Consider the following 22,861-nt stretch of genomic DNA (forward strand, 5'->3'; position numbering starts at 1 on the left):
CCGCCTAAATAAGACTTCATGCGCTTGCTTTAACTAATTTACGACCTGCGGGATGGTTGGTTCGAGATTTGGAAGAGCATGGGTTGAAATAGACACACTTGATTCCCTAAGATTTTTTTAAAAGGCTAAGTTTGAATTTGGTCAACATTTCTAGTACACGGACCCGTACTTGTGTTTTGATGGTCCTAGAGGGTCCGTAGGAAAATATGGGACCTGGGCGTATGCCCGGAATCGAATTTCGAGGCCCCTAGCCCGAGTAATGAATTTTTATTAGATATTGTTAAACTGAAATCCTAAGAATTTAATGAAATTGAATAATGCTTGATCATGTTGGTATCGGGCCCGTATATTGGTTCTGGAGCCCGATACAGGTCCAATATAACATTTAAGACTTGCACACAAAATTTGGTGTAAATCTGAATAGTATAAGTATGTTTCGGCGCGTTAGAAGTAAATTGAAGAACTTGAAGTTCATAAGTTTGATTCAATTTTAGGGAGTGATTCTTGGATTTGGCATTGTTTCGGGCATTCCGAAGGTTTGAGAAAGTCTGTTTTATGATTTCAAACTTGTCGGTATGTTCAGGCGGGGCCCGGGGGCCCCGAGCATCAATCGAACGAGGCTCGAGTGAAGTTGGAAAAATTGGCAAGGAGCTGAAGCTCTAGCTATCTGTCATAACCGCACCTGTGGTTGGTTAGCCGCAGGTGCGAGACCGCAGGTGCGGTCAACTCATCGCAGAAGCGGCCAAGGGGAGGAGCCTAGGAACTGCAGATGCTCCTACTCCGCAGGAGCGGCCCCAAGACCGCAGAAGCGGCCCAGCCCGCCTGGCCCAATTCCACAGATGCGGGCCCTCTCTCGTAGAAGCGAGACCGTAGATGTGGTCCCCTAACCGGAGGTGCAAAAATCGCTAAAGGCAGTGCCTTCATTTAATACGGGAATGTGTCATTTTTGACATATTTCCACCATTGTTTGGGCGATTTGAGAGCTTTCTAAGAGAGAGATTCCACCTAGCATCTTGAGGTAAGTTCATCCTACTTATTTCTAGTTAAATACTTGAACCTTAGGTATATTAACACACAAAGGTTAAGGAAAAATCATGGGATTAGAGCAAAACCTAGGATTTTGATAAAAGTTAGATTTAACCATGAAATTTGTTATGGAATGAAGTAGAAATCATATATTATTGATCCTTAGGTTATAAAGAACAACTTTCTTCGAAGAACTTCGGAATCCGGGCGCGTGGGCCGAGGGTCGGATTTTAGGAAACTTGTGTATTGGTTTGGGAAATTACTTTAGTGGTTAGAATGCGATCTTGCGAGCTTGTATTAACTAGTTCCCACCTCGTTGAATTAGTTTTGGATCGTTCAGTTCCAAATAGAGGGTTTGAGAACGTTCTTGGTATTGGACGTATGCTTTGGAGAGAGGTAAGTCTCCTTTCTAACATTGTAAGAGGGAATTGTCCCCATAGGTGAAATAATTGAATAATTTGACACTAGTAAGTATCAAGTCGACCTCTCGTCTCTACTTCTTCGAGATTAGACGGGATACTTACTGGGTACATGTAATGACCCGATCAGTCATTTTGAGCTTTTGCACTTTGCTCGCCAATTCTCGGGCATGACTTGCCCTGTGTGATAATTATGACTTATGCAAATCGTTGCTTTTGATTTACAGGGTAATCGGAATGAATTTGGAAGAACAGTTCTCAGTTTGAAGCTAGAAATTTGAAAGATTTGATCAATATTTTGACTTATTTGTATATGATCCCGGATCAGAATTTTTATGATTTGGTTAGCTCTGTTAGGTGATTTGGGACTTAGGAGAGTGATCGGAATGCATTTTGGAAGTCCATGGAAGGTTTAGGCTTTAATTAGCAAAATTGAGATTTCAGCGTTTTCCAGTTGATAGGTGAGATTTTCATATAGAGGTCGAAATGGAATTCCGGAAGTTGCAGTAATTTTGTTGTGTCATTTGGGTTGTGCGCAAAATTTAAGGTCATTCGGATGTGGTTTGGTTGGGTTTTTGATCAAAAGCGGAGTTTGGAAGATTTTGAAAACTTAGGCTTGAATCTGATGTATTTTGGTTGATTTGATGTTGTTCGAGGTGTTTTAAAGGTTGGTACAAGTTTGAATAAGTTTATGGAATATGTTTGCATTGTTGGTTGAGGTCCCGGGGGCCTCGGGGTGATTTCGGATGGTTGACGGAGAAGTTTGGAATTTTGGTGAGCTGCATATTTTGCTGTCTCTGGTATTTCCGCACCTACGGATTGGGGATCGCAGGTGTGATGCTGCAGATGCGAGGATGAAGGCCACAAAAGCGGAAGAAGGTGAGGTAGGTTGTGACTGCAGAAGCGGTTGGGAAACCGCACCTGCGAGGTCGCAGGTGCGGAGTGAGCATCGCAGATGGGATTTTGGGTCGCTTAAGTGAAAAACCGCAGAAGCGGTTTATTGACCGCAAAAGCGAAAAGATAATGTGGTAGTTTGACTGCATATGCGAAAATGCCTGGGTCAGAATGTATATATCTCACCCTTCGCAATTTTGAGAGGGTTTTCACCATATTTCATTTGGGAGAAAGCTTGGGAGAGCTAATTGAAGAGGGAATTCAAGAGGATTTCGTGGAGGTAAGATTTTTGGACCCTAAACTTGTTTTTATGATGAACTTTAACATTTGTAAGCTTGAAATCCTTGGAAAATCATTAGCAAAAATAGGTAATTAGGGCTTCAGATTAAAAGACCTTTGAGTGGGGATTTGAGGGGTCATTTGAGGTTTGATTTTGATGTTCTTGATATGTATCGACTCGTGGGAGGATGGGGATTCTATAGATGTCAATTTTGTCGGACTCCGAGATGTGGGCTCGGGGGCCAGGTTTGAGCAATTTCGGGATTTTTGATGTAAATTGGATATTTTTTAGTGTGTTTTGTTCCCTTAGCATATTTTAATGGTTATGTACTGATTGTGGCTAGATTTGGAGCATCCGGAGGTCGATTCATGCGGGTAAAGGCATCGCCCCTAAAGTTTGGACCGGATCGAGGTGAGTAATAATTGTAAATATTGTCCTGAGGGTATGAAACCCTGGATTGCACATCGTTGTACTATAAACAGGTGACTAGATGACGAGCGTGGGGTCATGCACTGTTGGGGATTGTGACTTAATCCATCCCGAATGACTGTTTTACTACGTATTTGATTGAAAACTACTTGCTATCATCATGTTTTTGGTTGAATGCCATATTTGGGCCTCGTGCCAACTATTTGATTCCTTGGGGGATTTTTGTTGATATTTTCTCACTGTTTTGACTTTAAACTCGTACTCAGTCTTGCTATATTCTACTGTTTTCAAAACTCAGCCATGTTTACTCTGCTTTAACACTTGAAATGATATTCTAAATAATATTTTGGGCTGAGCATCATGTTTTACTGTTGCCCGAGTGGCTTATGTGATATTTGACTGAGTAAGGACGAGGGCCTATATTGTGAGGATACTTTTGGGTTGGGTTGTATGCCGCAGCGGTGATACACTGATTTTAATTATGAGGCTGAAGGCCTGAGATATGTACGCCATGAGGTGGCTTGTTGATATGAGGCCGAGAGCCTAGAGATGATGCCACGAGATGGCTTGATATTGCGCTTGGGCCATAGAGGGACCCCTCCAGGAGTCTGCATACCCCCAGTAAGTGCGGGTATCTATTGTGATGTGAGATTGAGCTCGAGGGGCTGGTATTGTTCTGAGATGTTGCCCGAGGGGAAGATTTATTGATATTGTCCCTAGGGGCAAACCTTATATGTTTATTTTCCTTAATTGCCTGTCATTTACCTGTTTAATTGTGTATTTGTTGCCCGAGGGGCGGTTCTTCTGCGCTTATCTATTCTAGTTGTTTTGCATTCCATTTCTTAAATGTTAAAAAGTCATTTTTAAAGAAGTTTAAACTGAGCTAAGATACTTTAAGAGATTTCACAGCTTCATTGCTTTCTTCCTGATTTTGTACTGCTTCTATACAGCATGTTGATGCACTTTTCGTGATTTCTTACCGCTCAATCTTTATTTATGATTATTACTCACTGAGTTGGAGTACTCACTTTACTCCTGCACCATGTGTGCAGATTCACGTATTTCTGCACCCGGGATAGGGTATTGGTTGAGTAGAGGTGGAGTCATTGTAGTTTAGCGAGGTAGCTGCCCGACGTTCGCAACACTACTTCATTCCCTCTTGATATCATTAGACTATATTTAGTATTTCCTGAATTTCCACTGTGTTTTAAAACTTAGTAGATGCTCGTGACTTGTGACACCCCGATGTCGGGTAGTATTTATTTCAGTACTATTCATTTAGATTTACATTATGCAATATCTGCTTAATTAGAAAGGCTTAGATTGATCTATTGAAATTATTGAAATGCATTTGGGGATTGTGTCGGTTGGCCTTGTCTTCACGAGAGGCGCCATCACGACTGGGTCCGGTTTGGGATCGTGACAAGTTGGTATCAGAGCCTAGGTTACATAGGTCTCGCGAGTCATGAGCAGATTTAATAGAGTCTCGTGGATCGGTACGGAGACGTCTGTACTTATCCTCGGGAGGTTGTAGAACCTTTAGGAAAAACTTCACCTTCTTGAATTCTTATTGTGCGTCCTTGATTAAGCTTGAAAAGTAACTCTTTGAATTCCTTCCATGCGTTCGTATGCGCGCATCAGCGCTCGGTATCAGATGTGTATCGATGTCTTGTGGTTCTCTGATTGAGGGGCGAGATGTGATCTCTATGTGTTGATGTTGGGCCAGTCTGGAGGACTCGAGGCTGGAATTTTTGCCTATAGCTTGAGCACCGAGGTGCTGATTGTGTGAGTACGTGTTATTGAACTGATATGTTCGGAAGTGTCCCTATTAGTAGAAGTGATGGCTGGATGGCTATGCGATAAATATGTTACGACTGTGAGGTGTATTCATACGATTTGGAAATGGCGAGGAGGGTCAGCTGGAGGATAGAAGACTATTAGGTATTTGATTTTCATCTTGATTTGAGGTATAGTCTCGAGTTATGGGTGTGTGAAGAACATTTTCATGTTTTCTAGTTGGGAGTGGAATAAATTTCATGTTGCGGTATTAGGTCAGACTCAGAAAGATTAAGTGACTGCGTAATGTTCATGACGGTGGAAGGTATACAGAAATTCTAGTTTGAGGCAATGCAGGTGGGTTATCTCCTGCGGAGTGTTCTGAGGTTGTATGATCCTTATGTTGTTTGTTAGAAGATCTTATTATAAGTGAAATATATGTGTTGCAATTTAAATTTGGGTCACTTAAGAGAGTGGGTTTAACTGTTACGAGAGTGAATGTGAGATTTGCATAAGAGTTAAAGTGCTAGATGGTCTATGTTTCACGAGCTTATGAAGGATCGAGTTTAATCTCACTATGGTATGATGACATCAATAGAGTATATGCGTTATGAGTTATTGAGTGTGTTTTGATCTATGGCTTCGAGCCAAGTGGGGGAGTCTGCTATTGATTAGTTGATTGCATGGTTATGTGCTATGTTGGTTCTAGTTGAGGCATACGGGTGAAGCATAGAGCAGGAAGTTGCTTGGTTGCATTAAGGTGAGGTTACGTTCGGTGGTGTTGGAGTGCTAATGAGGCATGGGTGGCTCGGTTCGTTTGATTAGGCTAATTGCAGTCAGAGTAGAGTGAATGACTCTAGGGAATGGTTCTAATATGTTCAAGATTTTACATGCAATGATTGGGGATTTTCATGTTGTACTTTTGGCTAGAAACTAAGGTTTGCATGTTGGAGGGTGTCAAGACTTGTGCCATTTCTATATCCACTATGGGATTCTATTTATTAGCATCAGGAAGGTGAAAGTAACGGATTTAGATTCGCAGGAAGTTTCTTCAGAGTAAAGTATTTCGAATGTGGTGCTTTGAGGCGTTTAAGAGAGTGTTCAGCGGCTTTTGAGCCTCAGTCGGTGTGGTCTTATGCTTGAGTCTCGTGCAGTGAGTCTGGGTTGAGAATTGTGGTGTTATAGCAAGAAGGAGTATCAAGTTGAAGGTAAATCAGAAGGAAACTTGGATAGATAGGATAGCTTGGTAGTAGGTCGGATCGGTATGGTAAGGGTATGATTAGTTCTTTGGATGCTTACGAGGTAAAAGAGTCCTTACAGGTATTTCGCGGTAATGCTCTTGAGTTTTAGTGGCCTGCGTAGCTTGGTTGAGTTAGAAGGATTCAGTCATGTCAGGTTTGGTTTTGAGGAAAAGGGAGTCGAAGAGTTCTTGATGGTTTCTACCGCGGTTTGGAGGTGTATATTTTCTACTGGCATGAGGAGCGTGGGATGTATAGTGATTTTCTTCCTGATGGGCTCAATGGAAAGTTCTTGGTTGGTTGAGTACATAGTTGCTTGTGGCTCGGAAGGGATATGGAGTTCTCATGTTATTCTAGGATAGTATGGTATATGCGGTACGTTGTGGAAGATTGAGATTGCATGTGTAAGGTTACGGTTCAGTTTTGAAAGGAAGTTCACAAAACTCTTAGGCAGCGGGCAGCTTCAGATGATTAGAGAAATGAGCTTCAGATGATTGGGAAAATGATCTTCAGATGATTAAGGAAATGGTATTGCAAATTGGGGTGATTTGATGAGGGTATATATTTCAGAAAAAGGCAATATGATTAAGTTGATGGTACTTTGGTAGTATTGCGGCACTCTCTTGTTAGATCGACTACTGATATTCGAGTTTGCTTGGTGGCACAGAAGAATTTTAGAGTATCTCTCATGGAATGATTAAGTGTTGGAGATGTGGTATGTATTCGGACGGCGGAATAGGGATCAGGTATGGTGATTCATGTGCTATATAGAGTTGGAGACTGGGAGTTCTCATATTCAGGCTATGTTGTGGTTACAGGTCATGTATATAGGCGTTGTGTAGTGACTATCAAGGTTTGGAGACCCGAGTGGATCTTTTGCCACTTGGTAGGTTAGAGTTGGATGTAATTTTGGATATAGACTGGTTGTCTTTGTGTCGTGTCATTCTAGACTATTGCGCTAAGGCGGCGATGTTGGCTATGCCAAGAATGCCACAAATTGAGTGGCGAGGTTCAACGGATTATGTTCCTAGTAGGGTGGTATAATTTTTGAAGAACCAGCGGATGGCTGGGAAGGATTTTCTTTCTTATTCGGGCTTTCGTGATGGATGTCAGTGTAGAGACTGCTTCCATTGATTCAGCTCCGGTGGTGAGGGACTTTTCAGACGTGTTCTTGTGGCCGGGCATGTCGTTAGGCAAGGTTGTTGATTTCGGTATTGATTTGACGTCGGGCACCGTATCGTATGGCACCGGCAGAGTTAAAGGAGTTGAAGGATCAGCTTCAGGAACTCCTTGATGAGGGTTCATTGGTAGACCTATAAAGATGTATGTTCTGCATCGAGACAGCTTGGTTGACTTCGAGTTGCCATGGGTGAGGGATGTGTTGATTCAATTGTTATTTAGCTATTAGTGCTCTGAGGGGATCTATAAGTTACCTTTACGTGTTTCGAGGCATTGGAATTTGTTGGTTATAGGCACCTGTGGTGCGGTTCTATTGGGTTTCGTAGTGCAATTCGAGCGAGAAGAGTATTGGGTATTGCTCGGCGGGTGGCGTATCAGTTGTGTCCCTTCGGGTATGTGTAATGTTATGTCAATTGCTTCACGGTGTTTATGATTATTGCTTTGGTTTTAGACATCACATTGCGCATGGTTGTCGATTTTGAGCATAGTGACTTGATGTGTTCATGTGGACCAGTGTTTGGATGAGGTCGCACATTGGAGTGAAGCCATGTGGAGGTAGGATCACGCGGGTTAGATTTGTGTGTTCTGTTTCTATGATGTGTGACAGGTTCTTAGCATTGCGTGTGGTGGTTCTGGTGAGCTTGCGGTACAGCTCTTTCATTTGAGTCATTTCATGATTTAAGTATGTTCGGATTGTTGCTTATTGGTGCGCGGATTGCACAAGTTGTGGCTTTAGCCTGTATTGATGTGTCATGTCACCAGAGAATTTGTGTTGGATTAGATGAGATCGTTGGGGTCTTTAATGAATACAAACGGAAACGATTTCAGCACGTTGGAAGGATAATATTGAGATTTGGCTCAGAATTTTGCTATGGTCTTTGCCAAAGGAGTAGTGGCTTCCTGAATGGTTGATCTGAGAAATGGTTATGGCTTACTACGTGTTTTATTTATCATAGGCAGTATATGAAAGTGTCGGAATGAGACTTTAGTTGATAAGAGGTTTTTCTACCGGTATTCGGTTGTTATGTGCAGCTGCTGTGATTATAAGTTATCGCTACAAGTGTTTGAGTTATACGGTATATCAGGTAATTGCACCTAAGGTTGCAGGTACGGGTTATTGGCTTACTCAGAGTATAAATGTGATATTTTGATCTTGTGGATGATTTCAGGAGTGGAAATGCGGTTCTAAGGTTTATGGGCTAGGTTGGATTGTGTAATTTTAGCTGCATTGTGTTATCGGACCTATATGAGATAGGGTGAGGTGAGATCACCCCCGGGTATATGCATGGTAAGGTTATTCAGCGGTTGGTTGGCTTTTGGAACAACTCTGGGCACGTTCAAGGACGAACGTATGTTTAAGTGAGGGAGGATGTAACGACCCGATCGGTCATTTTGAGCTTTTGCACTTTGCTCGCCAGTTCTTGGGCATGACTTGCCCCGTGTGATGAATTATAACTTATTCAAATCGTTGGTTTTGGTTTTCAAGGTAATCGGAATGAATTTGGAAGAACAGTTCTCAATTAGAAGCTTGAAATTTGAAAGGTTTGACCAAGATTTTGACTTATTTGTATATGATCCCGGATTGGAATTTTTATGATTTGGTTAGCTCCATTAGGAGATTTAGGACTTAGAAGCATGACCAGAATACATTTTGGAAGTCCATGAAAGGTTTAGGCTTTAATTGGCAAAATTGAGATTTTGGCGTTTTTCGGTTGATAGGTGAGATTTTGATATAGAGGTCAGAATGGAATTCCGGAAGTTGCAGTAGTTCCGTTGTGTCATTTGGAATGTGTGTACAAAATTTCAGGTCATTCAGACGTGGTTAGGTTGGGTTTTTGATCAAAAGCGGAGTTCGGAAGATTTTGGAAACTTAGGTTTGAATCTGATGTGTTTTGGTTGATTCGATGTTGTTCGAGGTGTTTTGAAGGTTGGTACAAGTTTGAATATGGTTATGGGATATGTTTGTGTTGTTGGTTGAGGTCCCGGGGGCCTCGGGGTGATTTCGGATGGTTGACGGAGAAGTTTAGAATAATGGTGAGCTGCAGATTTTGTTGTCTCTGTTATTTCCGCACCTGTGGATTGGGGACCGCAGGTGCTATGCCACAGATGCGAGGATGAAGGCTGCAGAAGCGGAAGAAGGTGAGGTAGGTTTTGACCACATAAGCGGTTGGGAAACCGCACCTGTGAGGCCGCAGGTGCGGAGTGAGCATCACAGATGCGATTTTGGGTCGTTTTAGTGAAAACCGCAGAAGCAATTTATTGACCGCAGATGCAAAAATGTCTGGGTCAGAATCTATATATCTCACCCTTCGCGATTTTGAGAGGGTTTTCACCATATTTCATTCGGGAGAAAACTTGGGAGAGCTAATTGAAGAGGAAATTCAAGAGGATTTCGTGGATGTAAGATTTTTCGACCCTAAACTTGTTTCTATGATGAATTTTAACATTTGTAAGCTTGAAATCCATGAAAAATCAGTAGCAAAAATGGGTAATTAGGGCTTGAGATTAAGAGAACTTTGAGTGGGGATTTGAGGGGCCATTTGAGGTCCGATTTTGATGTTCTTGATATGTATAGACTCGTGGGAGGATGAGGATTCTATGGATGTCAATTTTGTCAGACTCCGGGACGTGGGCCCGGGGGCCAGGTTTGAGCAATTTCGGGATTTTTTATGTAAATTGGATATTTTCGAGTGGGCTTTGTTCCCTTAGCATATTTTAATGGTTATGTACTGATTGTGGCTAGATTTGGATCATCCGAAGGTCGATTCGTGTGGGAAAAGGCATCGCGGGCTAGAGTTTAGACCGGATCGAGGTGAGTAATGATTGTAAATATTGTCCTGAGGGTATGAAACCTCGGATTGCATATCGTTGTGCTATATTGAGGTGATGCACACGCTAGATGACGAGCGTGGGGTCGTGCACTGTTGGAGATTGTGACTTAGTCCATCCCAAATGACTTTTTTACTGCGTACTTGATTGAAAACTACTTGCTATCATCATGTTTTGGGCTGAACTCTATATTTGGGCCTCGTGCCAACTATTTGAACCCTTCGGAGATTTTTATTGATATTTCCTCACTGTTTTGACTTTAAACTTGTACTCAGTCTTGCTATATTCTACTATTTCAAAACTCAGCCATGCTTACTCTACTTTAACACTTGAAATGATATTTTAAATAATATTTTGTGTTGAGCATCATGTTTTACTATTGTCCGAGTGGCTTATGTAATTTTTGACTGAGTAAGGCCGAGGGCCTGTGTTGTGAGGATACTTTTTGGTCGGGCTGCACGTCGCAGCGGTGATACACTGATTTTGATTATAAGGCTGAGGGCCTTAGATATGTACGCCACGAGGTGGCCTGTTGATATGAGGCCGAGAGCCTAGAGATGATGCCACGAGATGGCTTGATATTGCGTTTGGGCTATAAGGGTCCCCTTCAAGAGTCTGCACACCCCCAGTAAGCCCGGGTACCCATTGTGATGTGAGATTAAGCCCGAGGGGCTGGTATTGTTCTGAGATGTTGTCTGAGGGACGGATTTGTTAATATTGTGCCCGAGGGGCGAACCTTATGTGTTTATTTTCCTTAATTGCCTGTCATTTACTTGTTTAATTGTGTATTTGTTGCCCGAGGGGAGGTTCTTCTGTGCTTATCTGTTCTTGTTATTTTGCATTCAATTGTTTAACTGTTAATAAGTCATTTTTAAATAAGTTTAAACTAAGCTAAGATGCTTTAAGAGATTTCACAGCTTCATTGTTTTTTTACTGATTTTGTACTACTTCTATACAACATGTTGATACACTTTTCGTGATTTCTTACCGCTCAGTCTTTATTTATGATTATTACTCACTGAGTTGGAGTACTCACTTTACTCCTTGCACCTTATGTGCAGATTCAGGTATTTCTGCACCCGGTATCGGGTATTGGTTGAGCAAAGGCAGAGTCATTGGAGTTTAGCGAGGTAACTGCCCGACGTCCGCAGCACTGCTTTACTCCCTCTTGATATCATTAGACTGTATTTAGTATTTGCAGAATTTCATTTGTGTTTTAGAACTTAGTAGATGCTTGTGACTTGTGGTACCCCGATGTCGGGCTGTATCTATTTCCGCACTGTTCATTGAGAGTTACATTATGCAATATCTGCTTAATTAGAAAGGCTTAGATTGATCTATTGAAATTATTGAAATGGATTTGGGGATTGTGTCGGCTGGCCTTGTTTTCACGAGAGGCGCCATCACGAATGGGTCCAATTTGGGGTCGTGATAGTACATATTGTTTATGTACTCATACTACGCTTCTATACTTAGTTGTACAGGATCTGAGGCAGGTACATCTGGCTACCAGTCTGGTGCGTGTTCTTGATCGTCGTCCAAGACTTCCATAGTAAGTTGCTCCCTTCCTATGCAGCTCAGCAGCATGATGTAGTTTCTCTATACTTTTGGCTGTCTATTCTATTTCAGACATTAGGATAGATTTATTCTTTTGTATATTCTACTAGATTCCCACATAATTGTGACACCAGGTCTCGGCACATACATTGGTAGACTATTCTTTTGGGGTTGTATAATTATTTTTGTACGTTACTAATTATCACTTGTCTTAATTAAGAAATTGTTGCAATTGTTTTTGTAAAGTAAACCTAGAATTTATTATTATTTTTGCGTTGACTTGCCTGACAATGGTGTTGGACGCCATCACGACCTATAATAAAATTGGATCATGACATAGCACTTTGAGGTAAGTAATTTCTACACAACATGAGTTAAATATATAGATTATGGGTAGATTAACATGTAAAAATTAGTGAAAATCAAGGATTTAGATGAAAACCTAGGTTTTTGATAAAAATGAGATTTGACCACAAAATTGGTTATGGAACTTAGGAAAAATTATATATTTATGTTCCTAAGGCTATGGGCAACAACTTTCTTCGAAAAATTTTGGAATCCGGACACGTGGGCCCGGGAGTGAATTTTAGGAATCTTGCAATTTGGAGTGGGTAATCACTTTAATAGTGGAGATATAAACTTTTGAGCATAAATTGATTTGCTTATGTGATGTTTGACTAGTTTCGAGTCTTTTGGCATCGAATTGGGAGGTCTGAGCGCATTATTGAATTGGGAAGTAGGCTTTGAGACGAGGTAAATCTCCTTTCTAATCTTTTAAGAGGGAATTGACCTCATAAGTGAATTAAATAAATGTTTGTACCTAATTGTGAGGGCTACGTACGTACGAGGTGACGAGAGTCTGTATGTATCCACTATTATACTATTGTTCGAATAGTTTAGGACCCGTATCATGCTATATTTGAAATGTTTGCGTCCTTACTTGCTAATATAATCACCTAAGTCATGTTAGAAATTGATAAAAAGAGTTGTATAAGGTTAATTTCACTTACTTGAAGATTTGAATGGGATACTTGACTATAAATGAGACATTTGTGTTTTTCTTAAAAATAATTGTTATTTGTGGATCGGGCTGAGCACCTCGGTAGTAAATAGATGCATCTATGATTCGCGCTATTTGATCTTCCGGCAGTACACAGTTTATATATATTGTTGGAACGGGTCGTACGACCTCAGCATAATTTGCGCATGATAATTATTTGGAACTTTCCATGATTTATACTGCTTAAATGCCTTGAAATGTAAACTGTTAAATGATATGACTGAAGTTGAAATCATAATTATGAAAAAAGAACTTATCACTTTCGGTTATTGAGCTTACAGTATTGTTCATGATATTCATGCTTAGCATAACTCTTTAATTATATTATTGTTAGCCCATAGTAAGTGTCTAAGTCGACCTCTCATCACTACTTTTTCGAGGTTAGACCGGATACTTACTGGGTACATGTTGTTTATGAACTCATACTACACTTCTATACTTAATTTACAGAATCTGAGGCAGGTGCATCTAGTTACCCGTCTGGAGCGCGTAGTTGATCCCCACTTCGAGACTTCACAGTGAGCTGCCTTCCGAGCCATTCTGCAGCAGCTGGAGTCTTCCTTATGTTTTACTTTTCTATCTATTTCCTCTCAGACAGTAGGCTAGCAGTATTCTTTTGTATATTTTACTAGATTGCCCAATCACTTGTGAAATCAGGTCTTGGCACACTCACCAGTACACTTATGATTTTGGGTTGGCTTACACAATTCTGATTAGTACTTATTGTTTTCGCTTATTTATGTTATAGCCGTAAATTTCTTAATCTTTATAACAAATAAGAAAATTTTACTACTTAATAATTTATTTAAATGGAAAAACACTAGTTGATCGGTATTGGCTTGCCTAACGATGGTGTTGGGCGCCATCACGGCCTGTAATGTAATTGGCTTGTGACACAATACACCTAAACAGTTAAACGCTTCTATCATGTGTTTGAACGGTTGTGTGTTTCTTCCCGGTTTTAACTAACCCTTTTTCACTTTGTACCTCTTTTCTTTTTATTCCACGTTTTCTTTCATTTTTTCAATCTAACTTCCTCTCTCTCTCTCTCTTTATATATATATATATAACTTCTCTCTCTCTCTCTCTCTCTCTCTCTCTCTCTCTCTCTCTCTCTCTCTATATATATATATATATATATATATATATATATATATATATACTTTTTTTTGCTCGCTCTTTGTTTTGCCCTTTTGTTTTTTTGTCTCAGTTTATTTATGGCTATGATCGCATCATATATAGGTGGTCTTTTAATTTGGGTACCTATCTTAGACGGACCCAGCCCCTTTATTGAGTCCCCAGAATAAAATGCACATGATGCAAATAAACGTTCCTACTAGGGATCCCGCATGAGGCTATGTTATTCTAGGTTTGAATCCTGGGGTGTGTTGTTCTAGACCTAGCTTACCCGAGCGGACAACTCGAGCCGGGGGAGGGGGCAACGTACCGAAACTAAAAGGCTATTCGGGTTTATAACTGATCTGATCCTCGTTCTAAATTAGGGATATGACACTCTAACAGAAAAGAAGTCATACCAGTGTGCGTTTCCCAGAAGATTTAGAAGACTCATAGAGATGAAGGGTTTCGTAACAGTTTGTATATACAGTTCACAGAATATCAAAGCGGTAATTAGCTCATTAGGCCCTAACATGTAATATCAGACAATTTACAAAAGCCAAGTATAACAGTTATCTAAGCTCGAATTTTGAACCCTGAACCAGAGATTCTGGGTTTTTTCCTCAGTAGAGTCGTCAGAGCTGTCACACCTTATTTTTCCGAAGAATAAGGGTAGGGAGTTTTTCCAATTAAAGTGACATTATTCGAAATTGGATTATTTATTTTAATTAGAGTCACCACTTGGAATAATTATTATGGTGTCCCAAGTCACCAGTTTATTTTAAAATCCCAAATCGAGTAAGTTGACTCTATTTATAGTCCGGGAATACAGAAGATCGGGGTAAGAAATTTTATTAATCCGGGAGAAGGTGTGAGGTACTCTCTAGTTCCGTAGTTTTAGAATGGTCACTTAATAATTAATATTTGGCTTAATTATCTGATTATAAGTTTTAGATCTATTGTGCATTTTACTCTTTATACCGCTTTTAATTATTTTAAACAAGTATGAAATTTATTTAAACAAGTCACGGTGTCGCGCACTTGTCGTTTTTGTACATATTGCAAATCACGCCGCATGAAATGCACTCACAATTTACAGCATGTGTATTTTATTATTATTTGAAGTTGTAAGGTCAAGTTAGGTAAGCGTTCACTTGAATTTGGAGTTACATATCATGACTATGCTATGGAAACTGTACCCATAGTCATGATAATTTATTACTAATCACGCCTAACGTAAACTACGATGTTCATCTATTATTTATTTTCCTAAAGTTTGAGATTAATGTGAAGTTCTAAAGAGTCATGGAGTTTATTTGAGGAAGAAACAAAATTAACTAGTTAAGAAAGAGATGACTAGCCTATTTACTGGTCTATTTTGTGGTGGGCTTGGCAATTTAAAATTATTTAAGCCCAATCAATTCAAGTGGAGTCACTGTAAATCAATATCATATGACCCTATTAGCCCAAATCCAAAAACCAACTGAAAGTCCAAACCAACCAACTAAATTTACTTTAATTTAACCAAAATCTAGTGTTTCATCAATTCATTTATCAACATACATTAAAGTACTATTTAAATATAACATGCTAAATCATGATAACATTTATATAAGCATACGATTAGAAAAGACTAACATGAAGCTATGTTTTAATATAGATAATTTAATATCCAACGCATTTAACAAATACGATGGACACATTCGAATAATCACGACACATTCATTTTTTGTAAGATACCACAGAAGAAAACTAAAATCTCTATCATATCAAATGTTAGGAAGAGATTGACATAATGAATCAAAGAATAAAATGAGAGAAATGAACCTTTCATTGTAGCAAAATATTCTCTTTCATATTATAGATCCTTCAAAGCAACTTGTACAACAATAATTCTTTGGAATTTGATGAACCCAAGACCGGAAAAACTCGATTCGGCAACCTCACAAACTCAACTGAAGAACAATGAACAAGCAGTTAAACAAGACTACAAATAGACCTCAACTGCTCGGAAAGCTTCGAACCTCAGTTATGACTGTGCTTTTTCAGATTTGTTCTCTCCTTTCTTTTGTGTATAGTGAGTGTTTATATCAGTAAGAGAGAATGAGGAAGAGGAACCCATGAGAGTAGCCAAAAATGAGTAAATTGTGAGGCCATTCAAAGTGTGTGCAGGTGAAAAGCTACCAAAAAAGTGGAAATTAGTTAGGAAGAATTTTTGATAAGTGGCCAATTGTGATTGGCTTTTTTTGTAGTATTTTTTTTATAATAATTAAGCAAAATAATCTACTCCTACTAAAATAAGTAAATACAAAGCACAGTAATATTTAATTCTTAAAGCCTCTAACTTAAAAATTGTACTAAACTAGATAAAACTATACTTTTACAACTCTTCATTCTTTGTAAATAAAAATAAAACTAATACTCTAAAAAATGTAACTCTTTTTGTAGTTTTCAATTTTCTTCAAAAAAAAACCTACAAAAAGGGTAAAACAAAGGCTAAAATATGTAAATTAAACTTAGAATTAGTTGCATACTAAAAATTTAAATATGGCCAAAACTTAGGTGCTCACAGGAACATCAACAACTTTAACCATAGGAAGGATCATGTCCCCTTTAGAGTGCCCATTAACAAGGTTGTAGAATTCATGCACATAGAAATAGGAGGAAAAGAGCCCAGACACAGTATTGTTGTATCTATTAAATGGCAACACCGAGGGAGGGGTTGTTACAAGCTAACCACTGATGGTGCTTACAATCAAAATGATAACACTGGTGGAATAGGAGGGGTAATTAGCAACAACAATGTTTTTTCAGATTTGTTCTCTCCTTTCTTTTGTGTGTGGTGAGTGTTTATATCAGTAAGAGAGAATGAGGAAGAGGAGCCCATGAGAGTGGCCAAAAATGAGTGAATTGTGAGGCCATCCAAAGTGTGTGCCGGTAAGAAGCTACCAAGAAAAGTGGAAATTAGTTAGGAAGAATTTTTGATAAGTGGCCAATTGTGATTGGCTTTATTTTTGTAGTATTTTTTTTTTATAATAATTAAGCAAAACAATCTACTCCTACTAAAATAAGTATATACAAAGCAAAGTAATATTTAATTCTTAAAGCCTCTAACTTAAAAATTGTACTAAACTAGACAAAACTATACTTTTTGAACTCTTCATTCTTTGTAAATAAAAATAAAACTAATACTCTAAAAAATGTAACTCTTTTGTAGTTTTTAATTTTCTTCAAAAAAAACTATAAAAGGGTAAAACAAAAGCTAAAATATGTAAATTAAACTTAAAATTAGTTACATACTTAAAATGGTAAAAATTTAAATATGGTCAAAAATTAGGTGCTCACAGGAACATCAACAACTTTAACCATAGGAAGGATCATGTCCCCTTTAGAGTGCCCATTAACAAGGTTGTAGAATTCATGTACATAGCAATAGGAGGAAAAGAGCCCAAACACAGTATTGTTGTATCTATTAAATGGCAACACCGAGGGAGGGGTTGTTACAAGCTAACCACTGATGGTGCTTACAATCAAAATAATAACACTGGTGGAAAAGGAGGGGTAATTAGCAACAACAATGGGGATTGGCTAACAGAGTACATGGAAAAAAATCAAGTGCACAAATACCCTCCATTATGAGCTAAGAGCTTTCTTGCATGACCTAAAAATAGCAATATCAAGCAATCTAGTGCCCTTAGAGGACATTGTGAATTCAACAGAGATAATATAATTCATAAATAATGGACATCTAATATATGATCCCCTGATATATGAATGCAGGTTTCTCCTAGCAGCGCTGGGCCATCCACCGGTAGATCACACATTCAGAGAGGCAAATAGGATGGCGGACTAGTTGGCAACAAAGGCAGGGAAGCAAGAATCAACTTTTTGGTAGTTCCTCTTGTGCTTGTCAATGAAGTAGTATGAGCAGACACCCTAGGAACTATTTTTGAAAGAAATGTTAAAAGTTGTAATATTGTAATGTAGCTTTGGACTACTCATTGTTTGGTATGATGGGCTTAACTCCTCCCCGACCCAATGTAAGAACAAACTTAACTTAGAGCCCTTTGGATTATTTTTAAAAAAGAGGAATTTTTAGAAACCATTATTGCTTGGTGGATATTAACTTCCTATAACTATCATATACATAATTACTTCTTACATCTACTATTCAGTTATTATGCTAGTGTATTTGTTGTGTTCGTGTTGTTGTATTCATGAATACAATAGTAAAAAGTACCTAAAAATCAGGACAGTCCAGTTGTACGCGCATGTATTCATATGTATTTACGCCATGTATTCATGAATACAGCAGCAGAAAGCACCTAAAATCAGGGCAGTCTAGTTGTACGCGCATGTACTCACATGTATTCGTGATGTTGTATTTATATATACAGCAGTAAAAAATGCCTAAAATTAGGGCAGTCCAGCTTTACGTGCATGTATTCACAGGTATTCGTGCCATGTATTCATGAACACAACAGCAAAAAATGCCTAAAATCAGGGCAGTCCAGTTGTACGCACATGTATTCACATATATTTGCGCCATGTATTCATAAATATAGTAACAGCAATCATCTTAAAAATAGGTATGTCCAGCTGTCTAAGAAAGAGGAAAAACATAAATAGAGTATTTTATGCCTCAATGGTAATATATACCATAAGTACTTATTTTGCTCTAAAGTATAAAAGGTAACTAGAAAATAATATTTTAAATTGATTTGATTTATAATAAATAGGATGTATATCTTTGCCATAGGAGGTAAAATTTCCTTAAAATAGCTTTTAAGACTAATTTGTAGCTATAATTCATGGTTTAACGCATTATGTACCTTGCATTTTACACGCATTAAAGATAAATTACACTTTATTTGCATGTAATGGAGTCTATTTTATGTATAGGTGAATTGAAGATGAAAGTAGAGCAAAAGGGATACTTAAACGATGAAAGTGTACTCGAGAACAGTGAAAATGAGAGACTTGGCGAGGCCAGGCAAAGGCCAGGTTGAAGCGGGCATTAGGCTGACGCTGTGAGGTAAAATCCAGGATGAGGCTAGCGTTAGGCTGGCACTACAAGGATAAGGCCAGGTTGAAGCTGGCATTAGGCTGGCGATGCTAGGCTTGAGGCCAGTTCCAGTTCGAGTTTCGAAGACTTAATTCATTTCCCGGCTTGACTACGATTTGACCTACACATTTAGGTTTTATCCTAAACATATAAATAGACCCAAAAATTCCACTTTGAAGGATTTTTGCAATCGGAGGCAAGGATAGCTCGTGGAACACTACTTGGGAGTTAGAATCATCTATTTCTACATCCCTTTATATTTACTTTGTAATTTAATTATGCAAATTACTTTTGATATTGTTACTATGAGTATGAGTAGCTAAACTCCTAATCTAGGGTTTTGATGGAACTTATTGGAGAATGATTTTCTTGTTACGTTAATATAGATTTGCTATAATATTCTCTTTATTTGTTCAACTATATGCTTATTGTTATTGACTGAAGGGCCTTCAATTAACTGTTCCTATTTAGTATGTATTACTTGAGAAAGAGCACATATTTAGGTAGTTGTTGAACAACATCACTCATAACGTATATGAGGGAACAATACGAAGGGTTTAAAGGTGGGATTAGGGATCTTGGTGCGATCTAAGTGAGTTGTACTTAAGGGTAGCTAGTGTATTTCAGGAGAATATGTCTAGTATATTGTTGTAATTACTCAGGAGAGAGTTACGACAGTCAGAGTACTCATGATAGATAGAGAAGACTTAGGCAAATTTATAGGAAACGTAGCGGAAAGGATTCCGACAATAGGGGAACTCAGAACCTTAGATCATTCCAATTCTTGTCTACAACCCGTTTGTAGTTATTATTAACTGCATTTTTATTACGTAATATTTAGTTAGTAAACATCCAATTTATTACTTAAATATTTCTGAAGATTGAATACGTAAATTTGTGTGAGTCCAATAGTTGTGTTTGATAGGTTAATTCCCTGTGGGATTCAACTCCAGACTTGTTAATCAGAATATAATTGCAACGATCGCTTTGTCCTTTTTAAAAGGCATAGTTGGGCGTGATCAAATTTTGGTAGTAGGTCGGATTGGATAGATAGGATAGCTTGGTAGTAGGTCGGATCGGTATGGTAAGGGTATGATTAGTTCTTTGGATGCTTACGAGGTAAAGGAGTCCTTACAGGTATTTCGCGGTAATGCTCTTGAGGTTTAGTGGCCTGCGTAGCTTGGTTGAGTTAGAAGGATTCAGTCATGTCAGGTTTGGTTTTGAGGAAAAGGGAGTCGAAGAGTTCTTGATGGTTTCTACCGCGATTTGGAGGTGTATATTTTCTACTGGCATGAGGAGCGTGGGATGTATAGTGATTTTCTTCCTGATGGGCTCAATGGAAAGTTCTTGGTTGGTTGAGTACATAGTTGCTTGAGGCTCGGAAGGGATATGGAGTTCTCATGTTATTCTAGGATAGTATGGTATATGCGGTACGTTGTGGAAGATTGAGATTGCATGTGTAAGGTTACGGATCAGTTTTGAAAGGAAATTCTCAAAACTCTTAGGCAGCGGGCAGCTTCAGATGATTAGAGAAATAAGCTTTAGATGACTGGGAAAATGATCTTCAGATGATTAAGGAAATGGTATTGTAAATTGGGGTGATTTGATGAGGGTATATATTTCAGAAAAAGGCAATGTGATTAAGTTGATGGTACTTTGGTAGTATTGCGGCACTCTCTTGTTAGATCGACTGCTGATATTCGAGTTTGCTTGGTGGCACAGAAGAATTTTAGAGTATCTCCCATGGAATGATTAAGTGTTGGAGATGTGGTATGTATTCGGACGGCGGAATAGGGATCAGGTATGGTGATTCAAGTGCTATATAGAGTTGGAGACTGGGAGTTCTCATATTCAGGCTATGTTGTGGTTACAGGTCATGTATATAGGCGTTGTGTAGTGACTATCAGGGTTTGGAGACCCGAGTGGATCTTTTGCCACTTAGTAGGTTAGAGTTGGATATAATTTTGGATATAGACTGGTTGTCTTCGTGTCGTGTCATTCTGGACTATTGCGCTAAGGCGGTGATGTTGGCTATGCCAAGAATGCCACAAGTTGAGTGGCGAGGTTCAACAGATTATGTTCCTAGTAGGGTGGTATCATTTTTGAAGAACCAGCGGATGGATGGGAAGGATTTTCTTTCTTATTCGGGCTTTCGTGATGGATGTCAGTGTAGAAACTCCTACCATTGATTTAGCTCTGGTGGTGAGGGACTTTTCGGACGTGTTCTTGTGGACGGGCATGTCGTTGGGCAAGGTTGTTGATTTCGGTATTGATTTGACGTCGGGCACCGTATCGTATGGCACCGGCAGAGTTAAAGGAGTTGAAGGATCAGCTTCAGGAACTCCTTGATGAGGGTTCATTGGTAGACCTATATAGATGTATGTTCTGTATCGAGACGGCTTGGTTGACTTCGAGTTGCCATGGGAAAGGGATGTGTTGAGTCAATTGTTATTGAGCTATTAGTGCTCTGAGGGGATCTATAAGTTACCTTTACGTGTTGCGAGGCATTGGAATTTGTTGGTTATAGGCACCTGTGGTGCGGTTCTATTGGGTTTCGTAGTGGAATTCGAGCGAGAAGAGTATTGGGTATTGCTCGGCGAGTGGCGTATCAGTTGTGTCCCTTCGGGTATGTGTAATGTTATATCAATTGCTTCACGGTGTTTATGATTATTGCTTTGGTTTTAGACATCACATTGCGCATGGTTGTCGATTTTGAGCATAGTGACTTGAGGTGTTCATGTGGGCTAGTGTTTGGATGAGGTCGCACATTGGAGCGAAGCCATGTGGAGGTAGGATCCTGCGGGTTAGATTCGTGTGTTCTGTTTCTATGATGTGTGATAGGTTCTTAGCATTGCGTGTGGTGGTTCTGGTGAGCTTGCGGTTCAGCTCTTTCATTTGAGTCATTTCATGATTTGAGTATGTTCGGATTGTTGCTTATAGGTGCGCGGATTGCACAAGTTGTGGCTTTAGCCTGTATTGATGTGTCATGTCACCAAAGAAATTGTGTTGGATTAGATGAGATCGTTGGGGTCTTTAATGAATACAAACGGATTTAATTTCAGCACGTTAGAAGGATATTATTGAGATTTGGCTCAGAATTTTGCTATAGTCTTTGCCAAATGAGTAGTGGCTTCCTGAATGGTTGATCTGAGAAATGGTTATGGCTTACTGCGTGTTTTATTTATCATAGGCAGTATATGAAAGTGTCGGAATGATACTTTAGTTGATAAGAGGTTTTTCTACCGGTTTTCTGTTGTTATGTGCAGCTGCTATGATTAGAAGTTGTCGCTACAAGTGTTTGAGTTATACGGTATATCAGGTAATTGCACCTAAGGTTGCAGGTACGGGTTATTGGCTTACTCAGAGTATAGATGTGATATTTTGATCTTGTGGATGATTTCAGGAGTGGAAATGTGGTTCTAAGGTTTATGGGCTAGGTTGGATTGTGAAATTTTAGCTGCATTGTGTTATCGGACCTATATGAGATAGGGTGAGGTGAGATCACCCCCGGGTATATGCATGGTAAGGTTATTCAGCGGTTGGTTGGCTTTTGCAACAACTATGGGCACGTTCGAGGACGAACATATGTTAAGTGAAGGAGGATGTAACGACCCGATCGGTCGTTTTGAGCTTTTGCACTTTGCTCGCCAGTTCTTGGGCATGACTTGACCCGTGTGATGAATTATGACTTATTCAAATCGTTGGTTTTAGTTTTCAAGGTAATCGGAATGAATTTGGAAGAACAGTTCTCAATTTGAAGCTTGAAATTTGAAAGGTTTGACCAAGATTTTGACTTATTTGTATATGATCCCGGATCGGAATTTTTATGATTTAGTTAGCTCCGTTAGGAGATTTAGGACTTCGAAGCATGACCAGAATACATTTTGGAAGTCCATGGAAGGTTTAGGCTTTAATTGGCAAAATTGAGATTTTGGCGTTTTTCGGTTGATAGGTGAGATTTTGATATAGAGGTCAGAATGGAATTCCGGAAGT

General features: G+C 39.2%; 1 long non-coding RNA gene across 2 annotated transcripts in view; it reads right to left on the reverse strand.

Annotated features, from left to right (window-relative positions):
• The window catches only part of LOC104244664 (uncharacterized), a 35,101-nt gene that overhangs the window by 3,447 nt on the left and 8,793 nt on the right, over positions 1–22,861 (reverse strand). For both annotated transcript variants that reach the window (XR_011400586.1, XR_011400585.1), the window contains one exon: positions 15,631–15,758. This is a non-coding gene — a long non-coding RNA (uncharacterized lncRNA). The remainder of the gene's footprint in view (positions 1–15,630; positions 15,759–22,861) is intronic.

This window comes from Nicotiana sylvestris, chromosome 6, assembly GCF_000393655.2.
Source record: "Nicotiana sylvestris chromosome 6, ASM39365v2, whole genome shotgun sequence".
In the NCBI taxonomy this organism is placed as follows: domain Eukaryota; kingdom Viridiplantae; phylum Streptophyta; class Magnoliopsida; order Solanales; family Solanaceae; genus Nicotiana; species Nicotiana sylvestris.